Here is a 9,099-nt window from a genome sequence, read left to right as displayed (position 1 = left end):
TTAGTCTTTTTTGGAATTAAATATGTATCCGACAATTCAAAACTTCAAAAATAACTAAATTTATTTTTAATTAAAAACAGAAAAGTTTATAATTTATATTTTGTATAGAAAATCTTATTATTCCCTTTAAAAGTATTTAAGGACTAAATAAAATAATACATTTTATTTTGTGAGGTAGATAATATAATAAATGTTAAGATTTTTTAAGATTATAACATGTTTTTCATTTTTATTTATAAAAATTTATAATGGAATTTAAATCATATTCTTTTGCTTTTTCATTATTAACATTTAGTATTGCGAAAAATAATTTAACCGTTGTTTTTTCACGGTAGAACGTGAGATTTAAGATATGTTAGTCCTAAAACCAATCGTTCTGCAAAACAAGAATCTATGGAAAATAGTAATTACATTTTAATAAATCGTACATAATAATTTTTTAACATACTTAGTAGGAAGGTTATTTATATGTCTATAATATTTATTAACTGACCCGAATTGATGATATGATAAATTCAGGCTTCTTCGAATCCCAAAGGCGTTTTTTCTGTCAATTTAAATAAGGTTCCTCGAAATATAATTTTTTTGGCTTTAAATTAGATTCTCCCTGGATCTTATCAAAACAATTAATCAAGAATTTTGATCTAGATTTCTATTTCATATTTAACATTCTGAAAATATAATTATTTGGATTTCAGCATTTAAAACTTATACTCTATCATTATTATCATTTTTAAGAAATAAAAATTTGTCAAAAAGCTTAATTTTAAATAATATATTTTGACTTAAAATTGAATTATCATTTTCATTTTAAATAGAACGAAATATTTGCATTTGTTAGGGAAAATAGCGAACAAATAATAAATCTTTAATTGATACTATTAATGTAAATTTCATATAATATTAAATGAAATAGAGTTCTCTAGATTTTTCACTATGAGGACACGTTTGTAAACCATATATCTATCGACAATGTTAGAGGTTCTATTAAATAGCCACTGCATATTTTGATGTTTAAGGAATATCTAAGTAAATAAATCTTTGATTTCGGTAAATAAATTTTCTTGTTTCCGATACTTAATAAAATACTAAGAATATTTTATTTTATCCTCATTTATTTATGAAAACATATCTAAAGCGACCCTTTTGTAGATATATCCAAGGTTTCATCTGTGATTATAGGTTAGAGTGCAGCAGATCTTATAGCACGTAAGACATGGTGAAAATTAAATTAGTTATATGTCCCAAGCCCAGTAAAACACATAATAATTTATTTTTTTCTTGGATCCAGAAAATAAGTTCGATATAAGGGTTTTATAAGAATTAAATCTATCTAATATATACTTTTTTTTGCCATTTTATATTATTGGGAAAATTTTAAAATAATTTATCATCAAATGAAGGGGAAATCTGATTTACCCATCCTTCTGGTTAGCTCCTGGTATTTATATGAAATTCATGAATACATATTAATGTACCAAGTCTTATAAAAATCTGTGAAAATATGTTCATCATTTAAATTTTAAACAAACCATCACTCCCCCAAATAATAAATGATTTATTACTTAGGTATAAAATATTAATTATTTTTTACTTAGGTACAAAATATAAAAGATTTAAGACATTGTTATTAAATTACAAAAGAAAAAATAAAAAGATATCTAAGTTAACAAATTGTTAACTTCAATAATAGTTTTATTAAGTAAAACAAAAAATACATTTAATCAAAAATGTTATAATAAGTTATATGAATAATATACTTTCAACAATTATGAAGTGAGTAGTGAGAAAATATACAAAACTATGGAATGCATGTGCAGAGGCCAAATCTTTAGAAAAGATAAGAGAGGTATTCAGAGTTACATGCATAAATGGAATATCCTATAGGATAGTCAATATGGTAATAAATAACAAAATTGTAAATATCAGCTATGCTAACCAGGGATGTGAACCCTTACAAAAAACATGGTCCAGGTTCGGATTCGGGTACAACAGTAAAATTTTTTTAAAAGGATTCAGGTTCAGGGTTCTGGTCCAGGTTCAGGGAACATAAAAAAATGATACAAAATAAGATTTTTTTACAATAATTAACAGATAAAAAAATTTAAAAATGAAATAATTTATATTTAAAATATTTTATTCAATCGCATAATCATAATATCTTCTAAAATATCATTCTAGAGGTTTTCAAGTTAATTAGATAACATATATTTCAAAGATGAAAATCCACATTTTACGCTAACCGAAAATAGATAGATATCTTTATAATACATAAATTATGGTACTTGTCTAGCCGGTATAACTGACTATTCTAGACAAGATATATAATTCCGGTTATATTGAAGAATTTTCTTCCCAGAATTTTAAAACATTTGTATCCTTATTTATACCCTTAACTTCTGAGAACTTTTCTATTAAAGATGCAATAGACATTTTTTGATCCTCCTTTCTATCTCATGCTAAAATAATATTTTTTTTACTCTATCTAAAAGTAAAATTTTAAGATGCTCAATGTTGCTATCATTATCATTATTATTACTCCAACCAGTATTGTCGTAGCCTCCAATATAATGTAAATAATGAAGTTTTGAGTATGGCATAAAACCTTAAGATGGTCTAGCCATTTGTTTTTGCTCAATACTCAATAAAATCTGATATCGAGGGTCTAGATATACAGAGGCGTATACAATACTATTTTGCAATTGTTGCTCTCGAATTTTTATGTTATATAATATTTCTTAAGAAAAAGGGCTAGTAAAACTTTCTAAATCTAATCGGCATCTAATCCATATGATAAAAAATAAGATAAACATAATTGTTCTGATTGTAATCTTAAAGTTGTTATTTTCAAGGAACTAATACACTAGTAAGGTCCTTTATTTGGCACCAATCATCTTCCGACAAAATGACTTTACATGCTAGTATAATAAAATTATCAGAAATCTTTCAAACTTAATAATTCATCTATCATCATACAAATAGAGAATAAACGTGTTGTGCAATCTAATATTGAAATTGACTTTTTCATTGATTTTAATATTCTTACAATTGTGGGGGTTCTTAAATATTTTACAACATCCCTTGTTTTATTGATGAAAGTTTTAAAGTGATTTTTTACGCAATCATTAATAATCAATATAAATTTACATATTAAAATATTATTACATACACTAGAAAATAATTTATGATATCAACCTCTAAATAAAATGGAAGTCCAGCAAGAAAATTGTAAGAAAAATGCGAAGATAAAATAAATAATTCCAGTTAACAAAATTAAAAAAATTTATATTATTTTAATTTCTTTTATGACATCTATAACCCTTGGACGCCCCACTTTTAAAAATTATCCGGGTTCGGGTAAAGAAAAAATACGAGAGTTCGCGGTCTGGGTTTGGGTTCACATCCCTTATGCTAACGGCAAATGAGTTGTATTAAATAAAAAAAACAAAAATCTGCTTCCATGATAACAATTACATTGATTTACCAAGTTGCAAAATTACAGATCTATGATATTTTATAAAAGTGATAATTCATAATGCATGGTTTTTTAATTTATTTTATCCATCTTAAAATTAAGGGAAAATTCTAATTCTTTGTCAAACTTGATGTATCAGCTAGTAATCATATAAATGCAAATACATAAAAATTACCTAATTAAAAAATATATAATTATATAACATTCAAAATATATTTGATATTTTAAACATTGAAACTGTGAAAATCAAAATTATAATCCTCTGATGAAATGGCTAGGCTATATTTTTTAATTTGATAGAATTTCATTTATTTATAATTTATTAAAATCTGAGGCTAACGTTGAGGATACAATGTGAAATATTTAATAAAATAAAATCATATGTAACATAAATTACCTAATTTTTTTCCATCTGTGAAAATCATCATTATATTAAAAATAAATATATAATCCCATGATAAAATTGAAATTGGCTTAACATTTATGATTTTTATTGGACGAATATTTTATAAAACAATACTATTGGCTTGTTGTGACACGGCTTTTATATATATTATAGATTTTAATACTACTTACATCATAGAGACCCTTCAAGAACTTAGATATTTTGAAAATAAAGGCCAGGCCGGCAGTTAAAAATAATTTTAGGGTCAGGCCTGGCTAAATATTAAAAAATCTCAAAGCCCGCTCCAACCCCATAATAAGTTTTAAAAATTTTTTCCAAGCCTAAAAAACAATTTAATTTATTGTATTCAACAAACAATATTTTACTGTATTTAGGTAATCATTATTTTTATTATATATTTATATCAAAATATTATAGGTTTTTTATTTCAAACATTTTTGAGGGCATTTTAAGTTTTAAGCCAAGCACATAAACTTTTATAAATAAGATATTATCGTATATTAAAATATCAGTTATTGTTTAAATAATTTAAAATATTTAAGTGAAATAGAGAGAAAGGGAGACAGAAGATATGATTATCCCGCATAAAAAAATTTACAAATATACAAGTTAAACCATAATGGTATATTAATATGATAAAATAATTCCAAAAATGTTTCATAGAAATATACATAAAAATTTTTAAATACAAATTTTAATTCTAATCACATAATAAAATTATTTATAAATGTTTCTCTGAATAGATGTGTCGTTGATATTATTTTTTTCGTCAATATTTATGCTAATTTAATATCTGAACACAATCTTTAATTATAAATCTAAAGACATGGGGCAGATTTTGAAGGGGTACATATTAGCAATTTTTGAATAGAGATTTATTTTTAATAAACAAGCTAAAGAAAACCAGAAGTGTTTAGGGTCACTGCTAATATGAAGATGGTTGGCTTGTATTTTTGTAAACTAAGTGACAGTTTCATTGAAAGTAGGGGATACCGTAGTTATTTTCCATAAAAATTAATTATAAAAAAATAGATAAATAAGAAAATAATCTATTAATTTTTTTTATTAATAAAAAATTTAAAAATCATTTAAAACATTTAGGGTACGGTAAATTTTAACCTTTATGTGGGGTATTCAGAGCCTTATTTTTAGATTTTATTAATTTTTATATCAAAATCTTAAAAATAACTTAAATACAATCTCAATGTTAAAAATACTATGTTCATCCATTCAAAAAAATAATGTTTACATGCATAATATAAAATACTTTCCATATTTTCATTTAAATTCTCTTTATTATTATATCATAATTTAATTCAATAGTAAAATGGAATATATTTTGCTATTATAAGATTTGTAAAAAAATTACAAATTTTATAAGCCTTTAATTTATTATACATATTAATTATAAATAGATTAATGCCCAAAAATTTTATTAAGAAGAAGCATATTACAAATTTATAATCTAATTCAATATTCTTTTGTATTTAGCTAATATTTCAATCTTCATTGCTATAGTCTAAAATATGTTTAAAATTATGCAAATCAAATATAGCAGTTTTTGTAATATTATTAACCATAGTTAACCATTTACACCAAGTTTGCATTCAGCTAGTAGTGTCTTCTATATTTTAACATCCTCAGAATAAAAATATGTAAAAAAATAATTAATTTTTTTCTCCCATCAAGATTTAGAATATATTCGGTATGATTCAGCGGTAATAATATTTGCAGATTTGCACTGCCTGAAAACTACATTTATTTCTATTGGGTTAAAAATTTAAGAGGCTAATAAAGAGATTTATTTCATAGTATTCTTCAAATAACTCTATTTTAATATTAGTCATATGGACTTGTAGCTACTTTTGATTCAATTATATATTATTTAATATTTATCATTAAAATTTGCCTTAATTTTTTTAGGTTGATTTCAGTGAGAAAATCTTTAATAAATTCTTTTAAAAACGGCGTTTCTAACTCCTTTGAAAGCTTTATATTTTGACTTTAATCAATATATAAACGATTCTTCGACTAATTGATTTATTAGGTGGGAAATCTTAATTACTAAGAGTGAATAATATTATCTTATATATATTTTTGTTTTGTGAAATGGTTGGAATAAAAAGATCCCTATATCCATTTTTTAAAAAAATATGAAAAAATAAATATTAGTTTTTTGATATATATTATAGCTTTATAGTGAATAAGTTTCTAATAATTGTGGAAAATTTTTAAATGATAGATAAATAAATATAAGGTCAATAAAAATTTGAAATCTATATTAATACATAGAATAATTTATTAGCGTATTTTATTTCTGCTGTTAATGTGATAAATAAATTAAAAGGTAGAAATTATTATTCTAAAATATAAATTAATAAGCATAAAACTGTAATATTTAAAAAAGTATTTTAGCCGTCATTTTCATTTTTTGGCTTTGGGAAAGGAGGGGGGGGGAGTATCTGCCACCCCCTCCCCTGCGTATGCACTTGGGTGTATATATAATTATGAGAATAAAATAAATTTTCAATACATATTAAATATTATTTTAATTATTAATTTAATAGAAATATATTAAATACTAATAATTTTTATTTTAAACTTTTCTTATTTACTTTATTTGAGCAAATGAATAGGGAAAGACTACTCAGTATATCTTACAACTTATAATTTTATCATCAAAAACGGACATAACATAATGCGTTTAAAATATGTTCTATGGAAAATTACTCTTATTTTTTAAATCATTATTTTTAATTTTCATGATTATAAAATATAAATAATTACTTCTACAAGTTACTAAAAATAAATAATTATAGTTAAAATATTTTTTAAAAGTGTTATTTTTGGTTAGCTTTTAAACATTCTAATTATACCAAAAATTTCTAATAAAATCTTAAAACTTTCAATTTTTAATTAATCGAGTATTGAATTTAGAAAACTAAAAAAATTTTATAGGAACAAGATATTAAAGTTAAGAATTTTCAGCAAAAATCTATTGAATTAAAATGACAAAATCTATATAAAAATTTATAATCATTATGTACATTTTGGGCAGTAACTACCTATACATCATAATAATAATTAAATGGTTATAATTTTGATTTTGAAAAATGAAATAATTAATCTATTTATATGCGTATCTACAATTTCTTTTAAATTTTGGTTATAAAAAAATATAATTTTCTCTAAAGCTATAATAAGCACTATATATTTATATATCAGTTTAGAGACAATTAATGGTATTCATAATGATTAGCATTACATTATTTTTATGTTGTTTCTTTGGTCACCATACAAAAAAATAAAATCAAAAAATAAAGTCGCAAAGAGGTTTTATTTGATCCATTATTCCATATATTTCCTTTATATTAACATTTTATTTTTATTTGTTTTCTACCAAGATTAGAATTTATTAAATTAAAAATTATTTTCTCCAGAAATTTAGAATATTTCATATAAAAATAACATTTATGAAAATGCAAAATGGGGTAAAAACAAAGTTATTCAAACAATGTTTGTAATCTTTATGAAAAAATTTACAAAGGTTAGTAATCAAATTGAGATTAAAAATTCTTTCAAAAAGGTTCAATAAATATTCCAAATGCTCAATTTCTTTTTACAAAAAATGAGAATGCGCAAAAAAATAAACATAAAAGCATTGCAAAAAGCTCATATATAATGGGGGAATGTTTAAGATGGGATCTAAGTATGTTGTCAAGGTTTTAACGATATTCTAAGGTGGAATGTTAGATTATGATTGGTCAAGGAGTTATTTTAGATTCAACAGGTGTATTCAGATTATTATCATGTTATTAAGAAAAAACATTTTTTTTAGTTTTGTTTAGAGGCATGTGTTTTTAATTGATTTAAATAAAATTTAGTGTTTCCATAACGGTGGCTATAAATAAATCTATGATCACATGATACCTTTTGTTAAGAAGGATTTTTAAAAAATAAAATATATTCCATTAAAAATTATATTTACTTAAAACTTACATTTATTTTTATACCACCTAAACAATCTGATTAATTTTAACTATATCTCAAATATCATAAGAGATATACATGTTAAGGCATCTATAATTGTAATAGAAAATTCTTAACCTAATCCTCTTATTAATTTCATCAAATGTCATTATATTATACCGCTATTCATTGTATCTGCTATTTTGTCAATAATTATAAATATTCAAGTAAATTCGAGATTAATTTAATTTATAAATAAATTTACCAAATTTTTTAAATTCCGTCTCTAAAAATATATAATCATATAATATATTTAAGTCTATGATATCTTATTCTTATATTTAAAAAAAAATTGCCTATTATATTATAAGGGAGAATCGCAAAATAATCACTTGGTAAAAAATTTTATACAGCTAAAAAATTTCTTTACAATTGATCTTAGATATATTTGGATTTAGAGCAACTAAGTGTAGCATTAATTATTAAAAGTTTATTTTTAATATTTGCAAGTGAGGCAGAGGATTAATAAAAAAACTCAAACATATTAATTCTATCTTTAGTTAGATCTTCCTTAATATTTTTGTAAATAAAATATGTCAAAATTGTCGAAATGAAGAAAATAGTGGCTATTTAAGATTTCAAGTTTCATAGCAGAGTGTAAACAGACAAGAGAAAAAAAAATTGTCGGATAAAAAAAATGCAGAAATGTGATAAGGGTACGATGAGACTGTGAAAACTTGATAAATCAATTAATCAATAATGAAAAGATGAAAAGGGCGGTATAAATTCTAATTGATAAACATATTGTAAAAAAATTAGCCACATATAAAAAGCAACTCTTAATAATTAAGAAAAATTACTAAGTTTGAAATAACTAATATAGCCCGAAAGGGCCTAATTTACAATCAAAATTATTCCCTCATACCGTCCAAACTTAAATTTGACAATTTAATTTTTTTGCATATTTTGCTTCTTATATTTTTAAAGTGAATTTTGATTTCTTTAAAAAATGAGCCTAGATAATTAATAACCGAGATGGGACACCAGAAGAATAGGATTAAAGTATATATTTAAATTTTTGACCCCCAGCATCATAATATCAAAGGGAAAAGTTCTGCCCTAAACCCATGTAGGGTTAACAATTACCATTATTCTAAATGATTGAAATGGGAAACCATAATTAATATAAGCAACTCGAGTCAGGAAATGATTGACATAGAAAACTATACTTACCACAAACTCATCAATC

The sequence above is a fragment of the Gordionus sp. m RMFG-2023 genome, chromosome 1, assembly GCF_954871325.1.
Source record: "Gordionus sp. m RMFG-2023 chromosome 1, tfGorSpeb1-WG-v2, whole genome shotgun sequence".
NCBI classification, from domain to species: Eukaryota; Metazoa; Nematomorpha; class Gordioida; order Chordodea; family Parachordodidae; genus Gordionus; species Gordionus sp. m RMFG-2023.
Note: the sequence above shows the minus strand (reverse complement) of the source record.